This window comes from Scomber japonicus, chromosome 13, assembly GCF_027409825.1.
Source record: "Scomber japonicus isolate fScoJap1 chromosome 13, fScoJap1.pri, whole genome shotgun sequence".
Taxonomy (NCBI): Eukaryota; Metazoa; Chordata; class Actinopteri; order Scombriformes; family Scombridae; genus Scomber; species Scomber japonicus.
Window position 1 is genome coordinate 8,501,854 of NC_070590.1, and position 27,792 is coordinate 8,529,645.

Sequence of the window (27,792 nt, forward strand, 5' to 3'; positions counted from 1 at the left end):
AAACTGGAATTGAATAGCTATCCCCTCTGTCTGATTTTTTTGTTGACCCATCCATCCACCAAGACCTCTTCCCAATGTGGGCTTTGACGCCTTTGGGATTTACTCCTTTTTCCCCTGTCAGAATTACGACAGCCACTAGAAGACTGTGTCACTTTAACATAAATGCATTTGGCTCACTTGCTTTAACAACTTATCCTGTCATTTTTCAGTGTCTGTATTAATGATCATTTTACACCCACAGTGTGCCCACTCCAACCACAGTGTGTTTGGCCACTCAGGTCCTTGACTCAGCACCTGTATAGAGCAGACGTCTTATTGTGAATCTGATAAAACCGAGGTCACACAAACTCATCATCTCTGTAGGGAAACGTAAGCTAGCCGTGAAGGTGTAATTTCCAGATTGAGCAAAGGACAGCAGCCGCTGAGGCCCAAAGTTCATTTGCCATTTTCACTTTTTTTATTGACAAAGTGAGTCATCAACCTTAGTGGGAAATCCAATACCTGAGTATGAGTCTGGGGATCTTATTGGAGGTCTAATGCTACCAAGGTCAAACAAACAGTGGAAGCCTTTGCAGAAATTGCTCTAACCTTTGTCTTTGCTATACATGCACCAAGGTTAAAAAAAAGAAAGAAAAGAAGATATATGAAATAGACTGCCAAACTTTTCATAAAAATGTGAATTTATGGTGCGCAGGTGGTTGAGTGGTTATAGCGCATGCCACATACGCAGCCGACCCCTATTCGAATCCTGGCCGGAGGACCTTTGCTGCATGACCCCCCCCCCCCCCCCCCCCCCCCTCCGTTTTCCTGTCTGTCTAATGTTGAATAAAGGCGTCTTTGCTGAAAAAACATTTTAAAAACAAAAAAAGTTAATTTCTGTCAGTCAACAGAAATTGATGTCACCAAACTTTCTTTTTTTTTTGATGAACACAGATCTACACAACATCATACAACCTACAAATGCAACAAAAGACTCCACATTGAATATGATCGTCGTGAAATTACATTTAAAATAATGTACAGTACATACAGTACAGTTAAAATAATCTTCCTGATGTGGCTGATCAGGAAGAAACCTGAGAACCAATTCTCAACCACATAAAAATCCAAAATATATTGACTTGGAGAAACAAACCTCACAAGTGCCTTCACGGTGAAAAATTGCTTCCTTGATGATAATAAACAAATGCCTCTTCAGTTATAATTAAATACCTTCTCAGTAATACTGAACAAATGCCTCTTCAACAATAACTCATGCCTCTTAAATTATAATTAAATGCTTCCTCATTAATAATAAACAAAAGCCTCTTCAATTATAAATTAAATGCCTCTATAATAGTAAAAATGAACAAATGCCTGTTCAATTATATTTAAATACCTCCTTAATAATAGACAAATGCCCCTTCAATAACAAGCAAATGTGTATAAAGAAGAAAATACAACAAAATAAAGCCTGCAGGCTATATTTAGTCAAGGAATAGCACAGGTATCCCAGTTGAAAGGTGATTAAATATTCACCCATAGTTGGCCCCAGAATGCTCAAAACTGTCCTCAATCAAAAAAGCAAAAGGCCTCACATGCACTGCAATCCTGAAATGTTCTGATATTCTCTCGAGGAGCTGTACGTGTGACCACAAATGTCCAATTCAGTCGGACCAGACATTAAATGGACTTTTAACCTGCCAGCTCCCTTATACAAAGTCTGTATAACATCCAACTGACCTCATGTGTAAATATAGCAGGTCATTTTTCATTTCAGATTTCACAGTGAACAAGTGGGCGCTGGATAAACGCAGGAGGCTGGCTAAGATGCATTGTTTTGACTGGGCCTGAATGCGCTTTCGTTGGGAGAGAGGACTTCCTGAGAAAGCTTAAGAATACCAAATTTCAACCACAGTGTACTTTTTTTTGCATCATTTCCTGCCTCCTGCTAACTCTCTCCCGGTGCCACCATAGACATATATACATAGACGTCGCATTGACTGTGGAGAGGTGTGCCTAAAATGCTGCCATCTTGGTACAGGGCTAGCAGAGGCAGTAGTGCATGTATATCTACGGAAGTAAGAGCTACTCCACAGTTTCAAAGTAGAATCATTCACTGAAATGTCGACCGATTTCCAAACGGTTTGATTTGTTAAAAACGTGTCTATCTATCTATCTGTCTGTCTATCTGTCTAACATTTGTAACAAACAACCCGTGTGAATATGTTGACAATTGAGCAATTTTCTTTTCTTTTTTTTTAATTACAATTGAGTGATGTATGATCACTTTTAAATAGTGCAAACACATCATTCCTATATAGACATAATGCGCTGCAGGAGGGAGTGGCCCTGTACCAAGATGGCCGCCATGTAGGCACGTCGCTCCAACCGGCAGTCAATGCAGCGTATATGTCTATGGGTGCCACCCGTCGCCTAAACCAAACCACACCAAGAGTGTGTCCAGTAGATGAGAATGTGTCTGACATGGACATCCTGCTGTGTGCTATATGTAGGCTATGAAAGGGAAACTCAGGATGTTGATGAGGATGTTTAGGCCTGGTTTTCCTGACGATTCCATTAGCTCATATGTGAAAAGAACTTAAATCTGCTAAAATGAGGTCTGCAGTACAGTAAGTTGAGGGATCAGAATGAGGTGGGTGTGCAATTTCTCACTTCTCTTAGGGGCCAAAGAAAGGGTGTCGTAATGCAAACAACACTTGATAAATGGATATCCTGCTACGACAAATTGGGAAAAGGGACAACAAATACCAAAGAATGTGACTACTACAAGTAGTTGAGTCATTTTAGCTTCCACATACAGAAGAAATGAATGGGAGATTCAACCCATACAAAGACAGAAGGGACAATATTAGATAAAAAACAAGGAGAGAAAAAATAGCAAAACAACTTAAACTCAAGGAGTGTGTGTGTGTGTATTTATAAGCCAGTATTCCATTAAATTACAGTAGCAGAAGCAATAGCAGAAACTTCAACATTAATCTGGTGTGGGTGAACCAGGCTGGACTTCCATATTATTTTTTTATTACAATATAGTTTTTTCATTCAATTTCACAACTCATTGTTACTACAGTGGTTTTAAATATGTATATTATATTAGCATATTTACATCTCATCTGTCTTTCCCTCTTTTTTTCTAAGGTTGTCTTTTTGTTAAATTAGATATTTCATATAGGGCACTTTGTTATTTCCATAGCTCTATGACTGATGGGAGATGCAACTGCAGTTTGTTTCTCAGAGATAATGACAATAAAAGCTTTCTTTAATCTTGAAAGCACATTTTGATAACACCAGTTCATTCCATTAAGTTGAACATGAATGATTATGGCCGCCTAGCAGTCAATGGGCTTTCACACACAATACATATGAGCTATTATTTATTATCACTTCACCTTCTGGCACTTTTGCATAAAACTGTATTTTTTTATATGTAGAATTCAGGCACTCAAAGTATAAATATGATGTACTACTAAATAATGAATGATTTCAGACTCAGCTTTGGTCTGTTTACTGGCATCTTCAGTGTACTATATTTGTCACTTTCTAGGTGAAGACAGTTAAAACACATTTAGGGTGAGTGTAGTACAGTATGGGATAAGTACAGAGAGAGACCACCACCAAGTATCAATGTTTGAGGTCGGCAGTAGTGCGTTCCACGTTTCAACTTTTTAATACTTTATGGATGTCATTTTATACTTTAAGGCAGTACAAGTTGTATTGGTCCTCTAATTAACAAGCCTTCTGTTTGACCTGGGAATGAATCCCGTCAGAGCTTCTGCTTTTTAAATTTACAGCTATAAAAGTAAAAAGAAAGAAAGAAAGAAAGACAGAAATTGAGTTGACATCTCAAAACATTAAGATAAACTTCAAAGAAAACTCATCTGCCCTTGTTCTTTGTCGTATTTTATCATTCTGAATGTGTTTTCATGGTCACTGAGTGTTACAGCAATGGGCTTGTGCACACAATGAATCCAGACTCCAAGAAATGTTGCTCTGAAGTGAAATTGGTTAGAAGTAACTGGCTGGTATGCATTTTGATGAGTTATATTATTTTTATCCTCATACAGCTGTTGAGTCAGAGTGCCATTTGAAAAGATGTGTGATTGAAACTTTGACATCTCAAGTTCTAAACATATGCAGAGACAATCTGAGGTGAATGGCGAGTAATCTTCACAACTACTAACTACGGAGCTATGTGTGTAATGCACTGTGTCGAGTCAATTTTACAAGGGGGAGAGGCCCACTGTCATTTAAATTCCATCTCCAACACATCCAGCTCGACATTCGCCTCCATCATATTACGACCCAGCAAATTGCACCCTCTCCATTTGATGATGTGCGATATGAACATCAGACAGCATGAAATGGAAAGATAGATGCAAGCTGGAGACAAAAACTGAGACGAAAAATGCTAATTGAATCCTGCCCTGACTGAAAAATAAAACATTTTCCTTCCTTGGTGTCAGCTTTTATCTTTCATATCTGGAAAATATGTGTGCAGAAATGGGTCAGGATAAAAAGCACCTTATTAGCATGTGTGTTAACCACGCTAATAGAAGTATTAGTCACATGTTGGAGATCAAACTGGAAGAGTCCTTGAATGAAACATATAATGACTCCTTGTGAAAGCACAGTTTCTCTCTCTGGGGAGATGGTTGCTGCTGCCTGTATGACTAACATCCACAGGCTCCTCTTGGGTTGTGATTCCTTCAGTCCAGGGAGCCAGGAGAGGTGTGACAGCCCTGCTCTGCTCATAACCTATCAGCTGAATAATTACAGCTAACCTGCTTCTCCACAGGGCTTTGCTGCTATAAACGGCCCTGCTGTCACGCACTAATGGGAAATCACAGCCGTAGCAGTGTTGCAGCGGCAGGCTCGGGTCGCCGGGGACCTGGGTGGACGTATTCGGGTCAAATCCTTTAACATGCCTCGCTGTTTAAAAAAAGGCAGACTGGAGCTGTTCAACAAGGGTTGTTTTTAGGTGATGTAACACATCCTCTGGACACCATTTTAGAGTCCAACTGAGATCATATGTCTTGTAAATTATATGCCCTGAACTTTCATTACACAAAAAACTAACAAAGGATATCAGCACCCAAAAGGGAAATATTAATACTTTTTTTATTTTCATTATTGTGCATATTGACACATTTACATTGATGACACTGACTAACAGCTAGATAGTAGTCTGAGACACAAAGGCCCCGCACTTCTATACCTGCAGCTCACATTAGCTTTCTAGCTAACCCTTCCTTCTTGTGTACTGTAGCAGTATACACATATTGGTATGGCTACTCTGGTTTGCTAAATGAGCTACCAAAGGAACATCCCTCAGTAGAAGTGCACTGCAGGCAGTATAGCCAATTAACATTTTGAGCTGCTGAAATAAATCTATCTACAGAGGTCATAAATGGTCAATTTATATGGTGTGACACTTAAAGGACAGGTCCATCATTTTTCATGTGGGTCTTAAAACAATAGTCAGGAGCTCAAATGAACATTTATATAGATTTTACTCAACATAATCATTCCTCCTGTTCATACTGACCTTTAGAAGATACCTTCACCTTGTAAGTGATGGAGGACAAAATCCACAGTCCCCTTTATGTGTAAAAAATGTATTTGAATGTTTATCTGAAGCTAATATCACACTTCAGTCATCCAAATGAGTCAAATCAAGTATCTTTCAACGTTAGTCTTTTTAGTGCCATAGTCCCTCTTTTTGTTACTATACTTCCAGCACAGCTCGACAGGGAAACACTGCTAGAGGAAACACAAAGAGGGAATTTGATGTTAAAAGACTGTAAATGTGGCAGATGGATATAATAATAACAATATAATGACAATAAACTTTATTTATATATCACCTTTCATGTCATAAAATGCAGCTCAATGTGTTTTACAAGAGAAACAATAGGAACAACAGGAGACACAAGGATCAAAACGTACAAATAAAAAGCTATAAACAATCATAAAGAGATTTAAAAAAATATAATAATGTCAGTAATGAAAACAAGTGGATCATAGTAAAAACATCTTACGGTATAAAAGGCATAAATCAAGTATGAGAAGTATAAAATAAATGTCATAATAACAATGATGTAAAAAAGTCAGCAAAGGTTACTTGTTTTATTTGTGATTGGAGTTTTTTTTCCAAACCTTTCAGGGTCAGACATTATGGTCAATAGCACACATTTAATGACCGTGATGTTTGTGTAATATAAGTGTAAGTGCAATATGTAAGGAAAAACATAAGAGTGACTCCTCCTCATATGACTGAGAATGCAGGATGTGATCAGACTGTGTCAAAAAATAGTCCATCAACAATTACACAGAGAGGGGTATTATAATAGGGTTGCAGTGCATAAACCCCTCATTATAAAGATGGATTGGGAGTTCAGTGGTGTAAAAACCAAAGGCACTGGTCTATGGAGATATGGAGAAAAGCGATATGGTCAGATGAGTCGTCCTTTATCCTATCCTTGACAAATGGGTCATGTGATGTACACCAAGAGAAGGGTACATGTCTGAATGCTTGATCCCTACAGTGAGGGGATCCAGTGGCTCTGTTATGCTGTGGGGGGCATTTTGTTGGCACGGTTTGGGTCCACTAGTCCTGTTAGAGGGAAGGGTGTCTGCAAATCAATACTATGTTGAATTGCATTTGTATCATGATGGGAGTGGTCTCTTCCAGGATGACAATGACTACATCTATAGGGCATGAGGGGTCAAGGGGTTTGCTGAGTATTAAAATTATGTAAATCATATGATATTACCTTCACAGTCACCACATCTCAACCCAATTGAACACCAATGGGAGAATTTGGACCAACGTGTAAGACAGCGCTCTCCACCCCATCATCAAAACACCAGATGAGGGAATATGTTGTGGAAGAATGGTGTTCATCCCTCCAGTAGAGTACACAGACTGTAGAATCAATATCAAGGAGCATTGAAGCTGTTCTGGCAGCATGTGATGGCCCAACATCATACTAAGACACTTTATATTGGTTTTTCCTTAAATCTGTCCTCTGTCTGTAGGTCGTATTCAGACCAAATCAGACAGTGTGGTGAAAACGCCCGTCCTCTGATTCATTTGAATGGGGATAGTGCGTTTTAGCGGTCGGAGCCAAAGTCAATTTTTGAAGAACTGCAATCTGACATCACATTGTGGTGGCCAATCACAGCTGTAAAACCATACCATGAAGGTATACAAATATGTTACTAGGAAGAGATGAGGGCTTTTTTTTGTTTGATAAGATTAAAAGTAAAGTTAGACATTACTTTCTAACTTTACAAGTCACTAAATTTAGAAAGAGAGAGCAGCTTGTGGTTGAGAGAGGTGCAGAGTGAATAAAGAGAGGGTGGTGGTAATGAGAAAGCCAGTGAATCAGATCAATAAAACATTATGCTCTGATTGTTTCACAGCAGTTACGTTGTACAGCACAAATAAAGAGACCCTAACCACCACACCTCAGCTCAACCCTGATTTGCTCTGAACATAAGCAGGTGGTAAATCATTGGCTTGGACAGTCTCACCTCATCTGATGATCATCACAGTTTTATTGAAAGGACAGGTGATGTAAGAGGAGCACAGGATGCAATTCAACTTTTCTTACTCTCTCACTCCTTGCGTTTTAATGTTCTCCATTTATACTTCCTCTCCATTTTACTTCCTTGCTTGATTAAAAAAAACACATTACCTTGATCATTAACTTGACAGCGTGCAACATGACACATTCATAGATACACAGGCTACTGGCTTTTAAAACTCTCAGCAGCCAGAGTATCTCCCAGAGTAGAGCCCCGATTAAGGTGCTAAGAAGGGAGTGGAATCGGCAAGAACCCCTTGGCAATGATGGGAGCTCATCTCTGCTCTCGACAATACACAGACTCTGACTTTTGTTTTACAACACAAACAAACTTCCTACAAATTATACAATTTGTGTCGTCCTCCCGGGTCAAATTGACCCCGTCTGTTTTGACTGTTCCTTCTTTCCTCCCTTCCTTCCTTACTCCCTCCATCCTTCTCTCTTTCTTTCCTCCATCCCTCTTTCTTCCTTCCTCCCTCCCTCCTTCTTTTCTTCCCTCCTTCCTTCCTTTCCTTCCTCCCTTCCTCTCTCCCTCTCTCTTTATTTCCTCACCCTATCTTCCTATCTTCCTCCCTTCCTTCCTTCCTTCTTTCATTCCTTCTTCCTCCCTTCCATCCTTCCTTCCTCTCTTCCTTTCCTTCCTTCCTCCCTCCTTTCCTCCCTCCCTTCCTTCCTTCCTCTTCCCTTCCTTCCTTGACTCGAGGACAACAGGAGGGTTAAACAATACAAATGAAGGTTCAGTCAGACAGATTGGGTCTAAAGTACAGCCGATGTTTAATAGAACCATATTTACCCTTTGTTTATGGATAAACTTTTTAATTGAGCTACAAGTATCCAGGGGTACAGTAATTCAACTAGACCTTCCTTTTGACTGTATCCGTGCTTTGATTTTTCTATCAGAAAGAATAGTGTTATTATTGTAGACAGCCCAGTGTGTATGATTATGTGTAAAAATTTCAAGCAGTGATTTTTTTACTGGTCTATAACAGCCCCAAATTTAAAAAAATCTTAATTGTTCTCATGACTAATTCTCTGACTAAAGCCTCATAATCTTCAGATACACTTTTAAACAAATTGCTGCATAAAATGACACACACTGTGAGTTTTGGCCCCCATCACTTACATTTAAAGCACATTAGAAGGGGATATTTTAATAATTAGTGTGAACAGGAGGAATGATTATAGTGAGGAAAACCTCTTCTGGTGTTATGACTACTGACTTTTGTTTTAATACACACTTGAAAAAATGTGAATCTATCCTTTAACAAAACAACAATTGTAATGATTTGTTCTTCTTTTGAGACATGTTATGATATGACATAAACATACTGTTTTCACATACACACAGTACATGCCTTTAAAGTGTAGCCTCAGGCTTCTATGTTTTTTTCATGTCTTGCTTTTATGTATCAAAATCATTACTTTTATACTGTGCTGCACTCCAGAATTAATTATTGACTGCTTCTTCTTACAAATGCTGTGATGAAGACTGACAGCAAACTTACTTGCACTTGAATATTGACCATTGTACTCTTTGAGTAAATAACTGCTGTCAGGAAATTACTGCATTACTAAAGACATAATTAAGACAACCTGACACAAATGGGTCCACGTTAAAGATCTGCTGGTGTATTTAAACAGAGTAAAATGTTGCAAGCTGTGCAGCATGTGACCAGCTACACATCTCTTGGTAGTGGCTTGTTGCATGTTGAAGGAAAGAAAAAAGAAAAAATACTGATAATAAATTAATAAATTTTAATAAAATGGGTATACATTATATTTTTGAATGTTATTTATGATTTTCCTTTGTGTACAAGATGGTCTTGTATACTGTAATGTATTCCATGGATAACAGATGAACACTTCAAACCATCGACTGCTTACCACATTTAGTTTGGAAACTCTCAAGAGATTGTTGGAATGAAGACAGTCATGCTTACTTTCTTTAAATTGTTCTTGTGAGATTAAATAATGATTCTGGTACTTCAGAAATGCGGGGACGCAGCATCATCTTAATTTGTCAAAGCAATCCAGTTGAGTTTTAAGAGTAACAGTCAATCTGTCACTTCAGTGTGTGAAAGGCAAAATGAACCATTTGATCCCTGATCAATCTGAAATATAGTTTTTACATAACATTGCCTAAAAGTTTTTTATTTGCTGTTTAAGGAAGTGTTTCTTTCCCCACTCTGCAGGCTGTCTGAGGCTCAGTGACTTAGTTAAATACCTGCTATTTTCATATTTACATAAACTATGTCCAGCCTGTGTGAGTAATTTGCAGTCTGGAGCTGCACAATAACAACAACATTTTGACAGCGACAGCCAGAAACTGCAGCTCATTGTGCTTCAGACAGTTACTCGCGGGTTGTTGGTGACACACACATGCTGCTGTCACCTCTGTCTTTGAACAGATTTATACAGCATGCTATATATTCTGTTCAGGTTGCCTGGGCCAGGCACTCGTCCAAAAGCAGAGAGAAACAGGAGACAAACAGCTCTTCAGCTGAGAGAAAGCTATTAAAAATGCCAGTCAGGAATTAAACTAAGTTTCGTTGCAGGGATCATACCAGTATGTTACAATTTTCACTCCATTTATTGCAAATCAACTGCTGTAATTTAGTTTGGAGTATTTTTTCCACCCCCCACGCAGCCATTCTCTTCTTGCTACTTTTACTACAGTGTGAAAATTAGCTTGCACGGGCATGAAACTAACTTGAGTTTAATAATCAACCACAGATAATATCATATCTGCAAGAATAACCAGGGCATGGCCCAGAAGCAGAGTCCTCAGGGAGATCATGTATAATTAAAGTTACTTGTAATTTGTCGGTCAGGGGCCCATTTCACCAAATTTTCAACACGCAGGCTGTGATAAAGAATATGAGATAATGTCCTATTGAATTCTTATTAAGACATTTAATCAAAACAATCACCAATGTTGCTATAGTATTTGCAATATGTGTGTAAACAATCATGCCCCAGCAGGCTTTGTAGACTACATCCACTGGTGGCTCCCTCAAAGCCTGGAAAAGGCTTTTTGAATTCATCCCAATACTGTTGTGTTGTTGGGTGTCATGAACATTGCAGCCTCTAGGGTATGCCTGGCGGTTTTAAACTTTTAGTAAGTATAAATCTGCAATAATGCAGGGGGCATTACATGAATTAAATGATACATTGTATACATGAGAGGGAAATTGAGACTACTTTTGATGGGGGGTTTCTGAATCTTCACGGCATGTTGTGAAATGTTAAATTAGGCCGTTCCATAGAAAAGCAGCACTATTATTCACCAAACAGATTTATACAGGGAGGGTGGTGCTGAGATGGATGTGAAACCTGGGTTTCTAATATCATGTAGATCTGCTCTCTTGGAAACCAGAAAGCTAAAAAAAGGGAAATAATTTTCTTTCTGCACTCCTGAGATGGCCTATCATTTTAATTCCATTTCATCTTGTTTAAAGTCACATCTCATGGCATGCGGTGTGCTCAATCCAAAATTCAAGGCATTTATCTGAATGCTTGAGGGCTTTCACTGATAAGATGATGACAACTAAAGAAAAATCTCCCATCTCACCACGTTATATATCATTGCTGTGTGATGTTCACTGAGCTCCAGGAGGTATTTTTGTGATCAAGTGGTGTAATTTAGTCTCTGTGTAGCCATTTACACTCAAACCTGCCTTGTCACTTCAACTAGTAATTTTCGACATTTCCCAGAGTGCAGAGAATAGTCCCAACACTACTGGCATGATACTGCTTTAAGCAACACATGTGGCCATTAAAATGAAAAGAATAGTCACAGCATTAAGCATTAAGACAGATAAGACAGTGCATTCTGGTCTGGTTTTATGTAAAAATTGTCTTTTGCATCTTGTACAATGGATTTATAAAAAATGGCCGAATGTTGGTACAAAATAGTAGCTTTGTCTTGCTCAAAATGTGACTCAAGATATTTTTTGTATAGGTTCATATTACTTGTGATTTTGCCTCCTAATAATGCCTCTCAGCATATTTTGGAATTACAATTTAGATATTTGACATTTAACAGATCTCCTGAATCATCCGGGGAGACATTTTTACATTCAGTAACCCAGGCAACGCCAAGCCAATTCTGATCAAACCACATATTGGCTTTTTCAAACCACAGTCACTCCGAAGCTCCTCTCTATCTCCCTACAAACACTGCACTCTCATGTCTGGTCTGCATCCTAATTTTCATCCTCTGATCCATCCTGCACAGGTAATTACTTATTTCATACCAAGCCCTCAAAGCACAGAGGTGCTCATTCCCCCAACAAAGGAATCAATCACAGGTGGGGAAAAAAAGAAGAATATTGTTAAATACAGTAATTAATTCCTGAATACAGAGAAAAGGCCATTCCAGACAACCTATAATATATGAGTCACAGAAACCCCTTAGAGACTACAGAACAGGGGGAAAAAAGCATATTGTGTTTTACCAAAAAAGGATGGAAGTTAGGTAATAGCGTCAGAGCATATTAAATTGGAACATTGGACGGAGCCCTGAAAGCCAAACATTTAAGCAGTCAGAGGAATGTATTATTGAACACTAGTTATCTGAAAACTATGTAGAAACAACACTAAAGGCTGCATGAAGAGCCATATTAGTGGTGAAGGTGAAGATAAAATACAAAGGCCATGGGGTCATGAAAAACAAATGGCTTAATCTCATCAGGAGCATTCATTTGTTCAGTAAATTAGCAATCTATTTGTGTAGAATAACCCCTCAATTAATTAAACAAAAGGAAGTGGCAGACTGAAATGTTTCAAGCTTTAATTAAAAAGGAAATAAGACTTGGAGCAGACTACGTTTTTTTTGTTCCCGATATTTGGCGAATAAAAACCAAGTATTGATTTGATCCCGTCGACAGTAAACAGATTTGTTGCAGATACTCTGAAAAGTGTGAACATTTTGATCCAAAGTCATTCAGGGCTTTCCGAACCAACGGTAGCTATTATTTTTCTGAAAATGATGATTATTTCAAGGCAGTGGAGAGTCCAAAGAGAAGGGAAGGAAAATTAGACTCTCCTCTTCCCAGCGCCTAAGAACAACCAGCAACAGAACATTTCAGGCCTTAAAATGTCTATTTACTCACATTGTGGGAGATTTGGCTTCAGAGTGGGTTAAGGGAAAAACAGCAAACAAAACAGAACTAAATTAATCCAAAAGGAAAGCACAAACATCTGAATTAACGCAATAAACCTTGAATTTTTAGATACCAGACATATCCAGATACCATATTCATTGCAACATCTGATGCAAAAACCAGCTAAGATGACACAAACCTATATTATCCTTTACTGGATGTTACATATTGTATATAAATCCCTCAAATGCCTCCTAGCAGCAGTCACTGCAGAACAAGAAGGATTGGGAGGAAACACAATCACACCTTGCAATTTCAAATGGATTTTGGCAAGGATGAACTGACCATTTCATTTACCGTAACAGCTTTGTTACATTGTTTTCTCCTTAAATTAAATGCAGCTGCAGGAAGAAACACATTTACTATGATTGTTGGATCCAGGAACACATTCACAGAAGACATCTACTGTATGAGCACAGGCTTTTAGGAAAACTCCACAAGGGAAAAACAGCATCTGCAAACAAAAGCTGAACTCCAACTCACACCCTACCTGGAAGTGTCTCAAATAGACTTAACATACTGCAAGAGAGAAATTATACTCACCTCTGTTGGATTAGGAAAATTATGAATCAATGTTTGAAGTTTTCCAATGAGGTGAAAAAAATGGATTAAGATTAGGAAATTGACTTTTTTTTTTTTTTAAGGAACAGCAATACTACTGAATGAAAGTAGAAACATGCTTATAGGATTAAATTAGTCTCATATCTTTAGAAAAAAAAAAGAAGAAATAAAAATATTTACTCACCAGTAACTGGCTTACTGGATTAAAGGTGGAATCATAAAAATGGAGCGCTTCTGCACATGCCACCTGCACCATATTCATGTAACATATTGTTATTGGATCACATTAAATAAATGTATATTTGATAATATTAATATTGAAATATTGCACAACCCGAAATGTGTGCTTCCTTGTATTATACATTGTATCTTATAAATTAAACATTGGGCACTTGTGGACGCCCTATTATCAATCTCATTGTTGATATATGATTGTGGAGGTGGGCGTGGTTTGGGCTAGGAGAGAGAGGCTGGCTCAGTAGGAGCAGCACTAGGTGAGTTGATTAGCTCAGCTGGGACGAGATGACTAATCAACTTCTCTTTGTCTCTGCAGTAGTGGCTGAACTGGAACAGCCTGCAGACAGAAAGCTGAGCTGTGTCGCAGCTGTGTTGTATTTAAGTTGTATTACGTGGAGATGTTTGTGAGTGCTGGGGAGCAGCACATGGGAGTTCCACACCTGTTTATTCGGTGAATAAGAGAACTCCTAACCAACCACTGTCTGTCTCTGTGTGTCCCCTGCTGGGGTGAACCCCTCGGTAGCAGCACTTGTGCTACAGTACTATGACAAATGGGAATTTTTTTTTTTGTTTTTTTTTTTTTTATTCATCAGGACTTTATGGACAATTGGGTGCATGGTGACATAGGGCACCTCACAAAGGTATTTTGATTCCGCTTGAAATAAGGTTGCTGACAGCGCTAAAACTGAACCACAGTGGAAATGTGCTGTAAAACTAAAAAACTATGAGCCATGGCAGACTTACAATCTGAGGAGAGTGGCAGAAGTGGCATAAAGCTTTTATTCAGAAAAGCTTTATGAGCTTTGCATATAACAGAATTAGATTCCAATTTAATATAAAACACATTCATAAGAGCAGGTTAAATTGCCCAAATTGAGCAAAATTCTTTCCCATCACCAAAAAATGTGAAGCTATGTGGAGAGACACTGGCTGTGTGATAATCTTCAGACTTTATATTGTAAACATGACCTACTTAGTTCAATTTCATCCAACCCATAAAATTCATTTATCCTTCACGGAGCAATTCTCATGGCAGGCATTAAATCAAACACTAAAAACCACACACACACACATAGACATGCAGAGTAACCTTCAGAAACTTGCTCTATGATCTGCAGCATCAATCTGTCACATAAGGAAGCGTGGAGAGTGAAGGGCCTCTCTAATACGCCTGCCTCGCCTCCATTCAGTGTCCCAAAAACCATCCGCCTTGTCAGAGTAATTTTCTTCACTTGAAATTAGCTGCTTCTAATAAAATTTTAATTCAGTTATTACAAGCACAGTAACGCCTCAAGTGCTGCCCCTAAGCCCTGCCTGGCTTATGTAAATGTATTCGCCAGATGCACTTAAGGCTCATGCAAATGAATTTTAATTTGGTGGAAATTGGTTCTGTTCATTAACGTGCATTACCAGAGCTACAAATGGAATCTGACCATTTGTCTCCACACATTGACATCAGTTCAATTTGGCTGCGGGAGACTTCTGCAGGAGGACGGTCTATTTGATAGTGCTCATGGGGTTCTATGAAGTTAATAACAGCATTTACGGAAAATGACTTTTTGGGGAAAAGTTGGTGCAATTTCCTCTCTTCCAGCTGCTCCAGTAATGGCCTGAAATCTATTTCAGGGAAGGAGAGAAACTGTGACTGATGAAAGTTAAATTTCCCAGGAGGAACCACAACAACACATGAAAAGAACTTGGGGTGCATCTATTACATTGTTTCAGAGAAAATAGTGCCTTTTTGGAGTGTTTTGCGTTGCCCTCGGTGATGAAAAATAAATGCCCAAATGGATGCAAGTAGATGTATCTCATGACAGCCTGATCGGTTTTTCTGATCTGATCTGTCACATCAAGGCTTTTCTTTCCACAAAATATAAGTGTTTACAAACATACAAACAGCTCGCAGCACAAGCTGTCTTCTAGTCCTCATGAATTTAACATGAATTCTCACATCAGCGTGGCTTTTCCGAAAGCTGTCAGCGTGTACAGTAAGGAAGGGACTCAGGGGCCCAGAGAGAGATCATTACTGTAACCTAACTCGGTCAGTATGTGTCCTGCTCAAGTATCCTTTAGGAACTGCTTCAAGGCCTACACAAATGTCAATCTTGATTTAGTTACTAAAGTGCATGTTGTAGGAAAACTAATGTTTACAGATATGGTCAGTGTGAATATTTTCCTCTCAGAACACATGTATAACTTGTAAATTAACAGTGGTTGGACATCTGAAGTTTATACCATGTTTCTCTCATGTTGTAACCATTAGTATGTGGGAGTTCCAAACTGTGCAGTGTATTGGGGCAATCACATGTGAACAAGTATTTAAAGATTATTGTCTAGCATGTGATAATGTGTTGCCTCAGGCTTGAAAGAACTGTTCTCCTAGAGCTTGGAGCTCAATATAAAGCATCTGACTGCAGAGCTTCTATATTTTTCTTCATGTTAACCACTCATGTTTGGAACTGGCTTAGGCTGAAATATTATACAGATGTCAATGTTTTGCTGTTTCAACAATTTTACCATCATTTGTCTTTTTTTATACTATTTTATTTCAATTTAAAAAGTGAAATGGGGAAAATTGCAAGTATGTATGACAAAAACTGGAAATAAATATGACCTGTGAAGGAAATATTGTATTGCACAACATCATTTGTATTAGTTTTAAGCCTGGCAGGATTAATTATCAAGACATAGTTAATATGTAATGGACACATAAGGTAAATTGTACAGGCAATTAGCTGATTGTGTCTCTGGAGGAGAGCTGCAGGTACTGACCTGTCACCTGTACTGTCACCTCTCTACTGAGAAAAAGCAGTGTTTTATTCGTCTGCCAGCTTTCTTTGTTCAGTCAAACTTCACAAAGGGACATAGCCTTTGATGAGTTTCAATCTGATTTTGAAAAAGAATGCCTTGAAAGCGGTGTGGTGGTTTTAACAGAAGGGCACCCTTTTCAACAGAAATATTCATGAGCTTCTCATGCAGAGCACTGCAAACATGAGTCAGAATAATATCTAACAGCAGAATACTTGGAGGATCATTTCTCAGTCTGAATTCATGCATGTCTCCACTTGTCGTTGTGTGACACTAGTGTGACAAAGGCCTAAAAATTGTCATGTGCTCAACCTCTGTCTAAAACACGTCTTTAGCTCCAGTCTCTTTAAGTCCCTCCTCCTGATTAGCCCACTCTGTTGTGATTGGCCAGGATCTGGAAGCAAAACGTAGTAGAAGGGTTAGGGTTAGGGTTTTTTTTTTATTATTCACTCCAAATGGAAACTTCTCAAAAATATGAGTGGACAATGTGAACAACCTCAGAAAAAGATTACAAAATGGAGATGTATGCCTAGCTGAAGCGTTCAGAGTAGACACAGTAAATCACAACAAAAGTCATCTTAAGGCACTTTACACATAGAGCAGGTCTAGACCTACACCACCTACTCTTTGATTTAATTTAAAGAAACCCAACATCCCCACTTGAGCAAGGACTTGGGAGCTAGAGGGAGCATGTTTGCATACATTGAACTCAAGTCTGGAAACTTTGACCATGTTACATCTGACATTGTGACAGGAGATGATAGAAAATCATCAAAAGCATAATATCCTTCCTTTTGAAGTTGTGGCTAGACATGGGCCTCTATTATATTCTTGTAGAATCTTGATTGAGAAGGTATAGTGTCTGATTGAAACTGCCCAACCAAGACACACTGACACACCAGCCTCCACACCAGCATATTAGATGGTAGGTTTACTATATGCAGCATGTAAACTATGTGGTTATCTGAAGATTGATGGATTTCAATGGTGAACTGAAACTTTGCTTATTTGAAGCAGTGTTACAGGTTACAATTGTCATGTTCAGTTGTGTGGTTTATATCATGTTCTATAGCTGGTGCAGGGACAACCCACATGGCTCATTATTTTTAACAAGACATTTCTTTTCAGTCAGTATGGTGTTGCCTATGTCCAGTTTATATCATTTCCTGGATTGCGTGTTCCTACATGTTTGTATCAGGGACAGGTAACACATAGAGAAGCAGGCCTCTCACTCTCACAACTAACAACTCAACAGGCATCAGGAAACATACAGTACAAGTCAAGTTTCCACACACTTTCTCATTCAAATGAGTGGGAAGGTTTGTCCATACTTTTGACTGGTACTGTAAATTCTGACAAGAGTAAATTCAAACTTGTGTTTGTTTGGGAGGGATTCAGGATGGGAATGGCATTTGATTGCACTGCACTACCACACAGCAGTCAATTGATTTTGATGTGACAGGGTCAAACTCAGCAGGTATGCTGCTGACAAAACCCATGAAGATAAAACTCCTTCCCTTTGCTTGCTTCTGGGTAACCACGCAACCTGTAGAAAACAATAGCTAGCTGAAAAATGAAGACAGACATATAACAATGCAGAGATCAATGCAGACTTCGATATCAGTGGTAGAAAAAACATCTACTTAAGTACTTGTACTCCACTACATTTTAGAGGAAGACTTCTACTTTTTTTGACAGCTATAATTACTAGCTAGATTTAGATTGAGATTTTACCATAGACTGTACATGAAGATGGATGTACTCAAGTGTGATGCTATTCACTGGTTTGAGTTGAGCCCAGAGTTGCTTCAATTGACAGCATTGCCTCCAGTCATTGTATTTCCACTCCAATGCAACTTATAGTTTGTTATATCAGTACATTACAACCTTTTCACCCTGTACCTCCTTACAAAGGGTTTAGTTTGACTCCTATGTTGCTTACCTTGAGTTTAAACTTTTTTAGTTTTACTCAAACAAAAGGGACCACATACTTCTTCCATCACTGTAGAGTACAGCGAATGTAGTGAGGCTGCACTAAATGCTACAAAGGAGGCCTGTGACCTTAAAGGTAATGCATTTGGTAATGCTGATGCATCACATTCAAGTTCAAAGACAGTCAGAAATCTCACTGTTCACGTATGTGTTTGAGTGCTTTAAAGATGGCATATAATGTCTTTTATGATGTTGGATGTCCATGTTCAAAATCAGCATCAAGATTTCTTCTAATTGGTAGTTCTGCGTGGTGGAATGAGCTGTGCAGCTCCACACAATCTGCTGACCTTCTTGGTGCATTCAAGGAATGCCTGAAAACTCTCTCACACTTCTTTGAACACCTCAACGATTGAGTCTTGTGACCTTTTTTAACACTGTTGATTTTTACACTTCTTTCTTGTTGCTTAGCTTTTTCATTGCACTTGATTGTCTTGCCTCACTTTTAAGTCACTTGGGTTAAAAGCATCTGTCAAATGACAAAATGTAAATGTAAATGTAAAATAAACGGTCAGCATGAGATAAATGAGTAGTTTTAGACTTTAAATCATGTAAAGATATTCCAGCAGGGATGTTAGGATAGACATGGAAATATGCATGATACAGCCTCTTTATTCAATGAACCAGTTTTTTGCAAAGCAAATACACGCACATACACAATAACAGCACAGACACATGACATGAATGTGTATATTTTTACATATAAATCAAGACTGCACACATTGCTCAATATGGGACATGCTGTATTGTGTTGACCGTATACCCTCTTACACTCATGCACGTTGACGATTATCCTGCATGAATAATACTGTAGCTTAATGTAAACACAGCCTGCCAGTTTTGCTAAACTTGAAAAGAAGCTGTGAGAAAGGAGAAGATGAATAAATAATAAATGAGGAAAAGCTTCTTGTTTTTCAGCTCGGGTTATATGGATGCTTCACATTCCAGTGAATCTGGAGCCATAAATATGATATTAGAAAGGGGGAGATGTAAAGTACTGTATCTTGCAGACAAGCATCATGGAAGGAAATAACACACACGTTGAAAGTGTTAGTTTTTTTCCTCCTGAAGCACTGTGTAATGAACTTTTCACCTTCGAGGACCTATTGAAATAACATCATGAGATTAATTTAATTTTAATCATAGCTTGCACAATGACAAGAGGGCAACCCAACATCCATGACATTTAAAAGTCAGTCAATCAAACCACTGAAGTGTAGAACAGTGCTGTCAGTCATCTTTTGTTATTAAATACCACCCATTTCAATTGAAGTCTGGAATACATCCAAGAACTCACATTCAGCAATAATTAAGATTTTATGATTTCTAACCCAGAGGTGGTGACCATACAGGACAGAAGGTTATATAAAGACATGGACATAGTGTCTGCAACATCACTCACAGGCATATAAGGATCTATAGATGTGTTGGTGGGGCAAGCAAACCCAATGACTTTGTTTGATAGGCTGAGACACCTGTCAGCCAGGATCACACTCCAATATTCCCAGATGGAACAATAACTACTTTTTTATTCTTTAAAGAATATATATTGATTGATAGACTCAACTAGAAGTCAGGGGTAGTTCAACTTAAATTTTACAGAAATAATGTCTTTTAAATAATACAGTATCTAAACCAATGTTGAGTATCAAACACTTGTCCTCTGTAGACTAAAATGCAGCATTAACAGTGAACACAGACACAGAATAGCTGTAAAAAGGTATGAAAACAAAAAGAAAAAAGACTAAAACTGCAACTGTAGCAAAATCCACTTAAAGGTAATGCACAGGAGATCTGGTGGCCATTAGAGAAGGTGTCTGTGCCCACTCACAGCTCACACACCTGAAGCTGAAGCTAAAGTCAACTTGTAACTGCATAATAATATTTATATTTATTGGCAATTGACTTCAAATTAATGTCTTATTATAAATATATTTTCTTTCTAAGAAAGCAGAAAATGAGCGAGGGATGGCATCCCCACTTTGCTCCTGCGTTTTAATGCAGCTAAATTCAAATTAACATTTTATCTGTTTCTTTTGTCAGGCAATTGAATGAGTGTGAACTACAAGGTCATGAATACCATTTGAGCATCACTCTTATTTTAACAATAATTAACAAATAATGCATTTTGATGACAGCAGCTCAGCTTTGAGTTCAGCTGTAATTACATTTAAAATGAGATCACAGAGAAAGTTAGGCACAAAAAAAAGGTCTGTCAACAGCACACAAGAGCAGCATCTTTTTACCACATATCATAAATGTGCCTGCTGAAGATTAAATGTGACACATATTTAATTCATTAAATGCACTGCCTTTGAAACGTTTCCAGTAAACACTGAAACCATGATGGCTGAGCCAAGGTGCAGCCAGAATGTAACACGTCTGTATCGTGTGCACATTAGGTGACAAATCTCTCTCTGTTTCCTAAGATTGTTCTTAAATTTTTCACAGAAATGCGAGTAAATATACAACTTCCATTTTTATCAAACATGTTTGTGTAAACACATTGCTTAATCTGCCAAATGAATAGAAAGCACACAAATAAGGAAAGATGTATGGTAAAAGACCAAAATGGCTCTATCTTCATGACCAAAAGGTTTGTACTCCTTTGGAAGTAACTTTTTTAGTTGGTAACATGACAGTAAGCTTTGCAGCAGCAGAATAACATTATGAGTGAGACTGAAAACCACCAAAGATCCTGTAACAGAATATGTCTTCAGGGATAATGATGCATCCACGTATCATCATACTCGTTGCTGTGAACTGTGCACAACTTTGTATCAAAAAGTGGATGCTGTGTGTGTGTGAATGTGTCTGCCTTAAGGCAAGGCCATGAGAAGAGGTAGAGGTCAAATAGGCTATAAAAGTCACATGTGAGTATAGATGGAATCTCTCTCAGTCTCTGTGTTTTGTTAGTGAATAGTAGTAGCAGTATCATAAAATATGAAAGACTCAATGGTTGTATGAACACTCTCCAGCCAAGTCGTCATGGCCATGATATAGATGAATCACAATAAATACAATGATATTACATCTCTATGATGATCAGCTACATTGAGGGGCTACTATCTGCAGGGGAAAATACAGAAAAGAACATGGCACCAAGTTGAGTGGTAGAACCATGATGTAGAAAAATGGCAAATGATGGCAAGGAAAACCCAACAGCTCCAGTAATATCCAAAGACACTGAAAAGAGAAAACCTACCCCAAAAGCTGCTGCTCAACTTTTATCACTGTGCAATAGAATCTGTTCTGACATATTGCATCACAGTGTGGTATGCAAGCAGCACACAAGCATAATATCTACAGCGAGTGATTAAAACAGCATAACATATCATTGAGACAGAGCTACCTACCATGGAAAGTATATATGACTCACTGTGCTTCCAATGAACTCTCTGCATCATAAAAGACTTGCAGTCACCATCTCTTCAGCCCCCTACCATCTGGCAGAAGTTACAGAATTAGTCTGCCTGGACTTGCAGCTCGGAGAACAGTTTCTTCCCCAGAGCTGTTGTTTAGTTGAGCCAAGCCCTTACTGCATTGTCCCTTGCACCTGCACTTAATGGATGGTTCAAAAGTTGTAAAAAAGATTAGTAAGTAAAAAAAAATTAAATAAATATGATCGCTGGACAGAGGTAAGGGTTATAAAACATGGGTTACCTGTCTATGGATCCCACATTTACAGCCACCTGTTCACCAGAAAAAGGCTCCTAGGTCATGTGATGACACCTGAATAGACTCCCTCCTCTAAGACTAAGATGTGGATTAAGGTTCCAAAAGCTAGTAAGATAGTAAGTGGACCATAGTTTTAAAATGAATTATTTGTCAAACTATTGTTCCCAAGATCTAAAGAATTTACTTCCATGCTTACATAGCACATAATGGTGACTCAGTTGAAGAAGCAAGGTATCTATCAGTATCCATGGTGACAGATGTTTCCTGCTTATAGTGGAGGTGAGTGCGGCCCACACTTTACCTGCCACAGCCTCTGTTCTGTTTTCACATGTTAAACAAGGCATAGTATAGCAATTATGCATCTGATCAAATCTAGCCTGCACCCTATCTTGTTTAAAGATATAGTAAATATGAAGACATAAAGTCCTCCTGTGATTGCTGATCTGGAAAGTCTTAATGTGTGAGATTTCCAGGTTTTGCCCCTGAAGGTCATCAAGTGACCTGTTGCAGACAGAGATGGATGCAAGATTCCTCCACATGGCTTCTCCCCTGTCACTGCTTTTCTGGCTCATTACACCAACCCAGTTCCCTTCCCACACAACATCACAGCTCACGGGCTGTCTGACAGATGGCCGCCATGTTGACTCCATTAGAGCTGGACAACAAGCGAGACTTCCCGACGTGAGGTCCCAGAGCAACACGGGGGAATAGCTGGTGTCCTTCTGCTGCACAACAAAGTTAATATTATGTGAGACAGAGTGACAGCTTGTCACTGTCTCAACTGAATACTCAAGGAAATCAAACAGAGAAATACAGGAGGCTGTGTGATTTAGAAAGACCAACAAAATCAGCAAGAAAATGGAATTGCCCACTTTTATCAGTTAAATCATCAGCCTGATGTTGTCTACTGTGTATCCAAGGTTACAGAAAATGCATCACATCCTTTTTTGTGTGACTATCTCTCAACTACAGGCACGTTTCTTTAGATTCATTTTAGTTTGTTGAAGTTAAGATTAGGATAAATTAAGTTTTCAGTTTGCTTATGAAGATGATTGTGTTTGTCTTGTTTCTTGGTTTTCTGCTGCTTTGGGTTTTTCTAGTGTCTGTTCTGTTCAGTTCTTTCTTGTTCAGGTTTGTTCAGTTCAGTTCTTCTGTGCCTACATTATCATAAATAAAGAGTTATTCATCAGTCCTGCATTTGGGTCCATCTACTGCTTACTCCCTTGACAAAATGATGAGGTAGAAAAATTATCTCAAACATGATGAGATGCTTCTTTTCTAGTGCGAAGCAGCCTGTCGTTCCTTTCCTTGTGTTTCCCCTCCTTCAACAGCCTGCCTCATTTCACATGCTTTGAATCAGTGGATGGGGAATTAAAAGTAGTTCCACTCCCAACATCTATTTGCTCTGATTCAAAAACTGGGAGCCACTTACTGGCGTTTTCCCTTGGTGCGCCTGGAACTTTTATTAAACTTTCATCAATTAACTTTGGTTAATTGAAAAAAAAATGCGTGGGGAGATTTAATTGGGTAAGAATCTATTTATGCACACACACACACACACACACACACACACACACACACACACACACACACACACACACACACACAAACACACATATAGTACCTGATTAAATTATGATGTACTCAATACACCAGCCACAAGTCTGAAATTCACAACCTGCATCAAATGTTTTACCCAGCAGTGTAAAATTAGGCTTATCAGTCAGAAAGCAAATAGAATTGGCATTCAATTAATCAAATAGTCCGATTAATATTAAGACAGACGGTCCTCTTCAAATGAATTTACTTTGTCACTCCCAAAGCTCTTGTAAAGCACATGGGTTTAATAAAGCTGTTACAATTTTTGTTTTATGTGACAGTGGTGTGTGAGGGGGGGTTCATATTGGATTCAACTATACGGGTAAAAATTCCACATGGGCCGGTTTCAGCCTTTTGTAAATTGCAGTATATTCTGGGGTTTCATCACCTCAGAGTTTGAGAATATTGTAGTAAATTACACCCAAAAGGGAAGCAGAAATCCTTCACTGATACGAGAGACCATATGAGATGAGAAAAGGTAATTTAGAAGGACAGTGGCAGCTGATACAAATAGTAATATGCAAAATGGTATACCAGTTTGTACAATTTATAGCAAATAACCATGCAGGGTTCCACTCCTTGACAAGAAATTTAAAATGTGTTCTGCAACTGGACAACTAAAGAGCAACTTTTTATGTTGCCTGTGAAGCGGATAATGTTGTGATAACTTGCAATTAACAGCATTAATCTTTTGGTCCACCTCTACAATACGCTGTAGTCTGAATATATTTGCACCACTGGACATATGTGTTGTTATGTTGGCTACTCAAGTACAGATTTGTTATTGCAAAATAAAAAAGGATACAGTGAGTTGAAGGCAAAGTATTACAAAAGGACAAGATGGAGGAAAGGTCCTTGTGACTTCTCTCGTACAAAGGCGACGCAGCAACCAACGCCCCCCTCCCCCCCACGCCAGCCACATCAGCACACTACTACCATCAATCAGCAGCCCCACAGTCAATAGGCCATATCCATAATCATGCAAGTGTAAACCAGATGTTGGGAAGCTGGGACAATGGCAGAATCCCAAAGTTGCCCAAAATGTAGTGTGCCTTAATCAAACTAAAAAAAGAAACACTCATAATTGTCATTTTGCAGCTTTGTGATGAACATTTAAAAAGGAGATATATTTTGTTCATAAGAAAAGAGGAGGGAGCAGGATTTACTGTCAGAAGATGCAGTACTTGTATGTGTGTGTGTGCCTTGTACTTTCAGAGGGGATGAGGCCCATGCCAACACAGAGTCCGGTCACAAATATTTGAAAGTGACCCTTCCAGATTTCTATGGATTAACTGTGGAGAACATAAACCACACCAGACACAAAGAAGAAGTGCTTGTGATGTGGAGGAAATGGCGAATGAGTGTGTTGACGCAAGAGTGATAGTTGCAGGAACACGAATACAACTGCCATCTTACTCTGCATGAGTGTAGAAATAGAGATAGACTATGATAGAAATGCACTATATAATTAAAGCTGCCATGCCTTGCCTTGCCTTGCCCAGGTAGAGTATTTTATTAATTCCAGCTGGAAACTACATAATAATACTTATCAACAATAGCATAAAATGAGTGGCTACTTTTACTGTACTTATAATTGTAATAATTGTGTAATTATCTTGAGCAAATGGTGCAGTGCAATTATGGATTAGATAATTGTATAATGATGAAATCTGTATGAAAATGTTTGAATTAGATTGAGAATAAAGAATGTATTTACAGTAATGGTCTAACAGTTTTTTATATACATTAATATCAATTAATAAGTGTGAGCCGACTATTTAAGATTTATAGCTTTTGGACTTCTATATCTAAAAATGTGTTTTAGTTTTAGGTAACTACCACAAAATATTCACATTTTGTTAACTTTTTTCTTGATTAGGCACAGGAGTTGTAGAAACTGGTGTCAAGCCTTGCTCTCTCTGGACCTCTACTATTTCACAAGGTTCTCATCCAAACATGTCTTTTGTTTTTCTGGACATCAGTTGAGTGCTCTGTATCCAGGATTGTGTATTGGTCCAAAGCAACGAGGCCTGGAAGTGTCACAACAGAGAAAGAGGTCATTAGGACAAGCCCCCAGATGTAAGCTGCAACATATAGATGAATTTTTCATGTTTTGCCTGTGTGTCACTGCTGGCCTTGGGGAGAAAGTTTTGGCAGATATATTTGGAGTGAGCACTTAGTTGTGAGTTGGGTGAGAGTTGGGTTTTAATGTATTTCTTGTTTTTAGTTTTAATATTTCCAATTGTTATTATTATTGGGTTTATCTTCTTTGCTTCCAATTCTTCCAGTTAAATGTTTTGCTTATAAGTAAAGCACATTGAGTTGGCCCTGGGTATGAAATGTACTACATAAATAAAGCTGCCTTGTCTTCAGATCCATTCAAGTCTGGATGACGCGGTAGTGGGTGAGAAAATAATGTCTGTGAAATTCCAGCAGTATGGCCCATATCTGAGTGTTATTGTTGACTGCAAAGAGTTCAGATGTGAAACCTGAGAGGCAATTACCCTCCACTCTGAAACATTCTCCACCTACACAAGCTATACCACCTTCAAGGTATTAACTGGAGTTTGCTTCCAAATTATTTGCTGGCTAAGTCTCTGACAAGGAGTTGACATGGCAGTAAGGAAGTTGGAGTTACTGGAGCCTGGGGATTAGATCATGGCAGACAAGAGTTTCCTCATTGCAAAGCTATTGGAGCATGTTGGAGCCAAATTGATCATTCCACCTCTCAGACACCAAAGCCAGTTCAGCAGAGAGGAAACCGAGACGACACAGGCCATAGCCAGACTCTGTATTCTCATTGAACAAGCAATTAGTTGGATAAAGGAGTACTACTTCTGGGATTCTCAAATTTCCCTCATCGCACAGTAAATCACATGAGATCCTGCTGGTGCATGATGGTGAATTACCAGGGTCTTCTGGATCTTCAAGGCAAGGTCAAAAAGACAACTAGGTACAGTGAGCACACAGCAAGCCTGCTATTCTCACTCCTGGTGCAGCCAGTCTGTAACATCAGACACCTCTTGTCCTCTCATCCAAAGCCGCCTCTCCTCGTCAGTCAGTAATATCAAGACACCTCCGAAAGAAGATTGGGAGGGTAGCCAGGAGCCTGTCTCATAAGACAAGCCCCATTTTCAATTCAGTTAAATTCATCTTTATTTATGTAGCACAAAATCACAATAGAAGTTGTCTCAGGGCACTTTTCAGATTGTACTATTCAATTTATAGAGACCCAGGATTCCTCTGTGAGCAAGCAATTGGTGACAGTAGCAAGGAAAAACTGCCTTTTAACTAGAAGAAAGCACAAACAGACCCGGGCATCTGCCTTGACTGGTGGGTTGAGAAAGAATGAAGGAGGGAGAGAGAGGAGAGGGTTAGACACAGGTAGGCACAACAATAATGATGATAATAACAGTAACAATGGGCAAAAATAATCAGTCTGAATGAAGAACATCCTTTTACACCCTCTCCATTGTGAAATCACTCCTACTATCTGACCACATCACACCAAGCTAGGCTAGTGACCATCAGCTGACCCTGGACTTGTCAGTGGTAGGTGTGTGTTTTCCTTCAGTTTTATTTGACCCTCAACAAGCTCTGTGTGTGATGCGCCTCCAATGCCTTTCATATCAGGACAATTAACCTCAACAAAGCCATAGGGAGGGTCCTCACTTGCTCAAACAAAGAATCTATATCCTTTGTCCAACTTTGAACTTTTCACATTTGTGGACAACATATGCCATTGTGATTTGTAGCAGAGAAAGCAGAGACTAGTAGAAAATATGCTGTTTAGCATTCTTAGTAGCATCAGTAGCAGTGACAGACAAGACTGTGGAGCTGTGACCGAAAGTCATGTTTTCCTAGTATAGGTTTTGTGAATTAGGCCTATTGTCTCAAAGGGACAAAAGACAGGGAGACACAACTTCCGTAGGACTGTAAAAGTAATGTTTATGTTTTTTGCAGTTTTGTTTGAAATTTGCATACCAGTTTTTGTTTTTTTTGTATATGACTAATACTGTAGACTCAGTTGATTGTCTACAGTTGACAGAAAAGGAGAGCATGTGGTTTGCAGCCTGTGTTAATTGTTGGTTTTAATGGTGAAATGAAATCTACCATTCAAAACTGTTTGTTACCTCCTTATAATAATAATAATAATAATAATA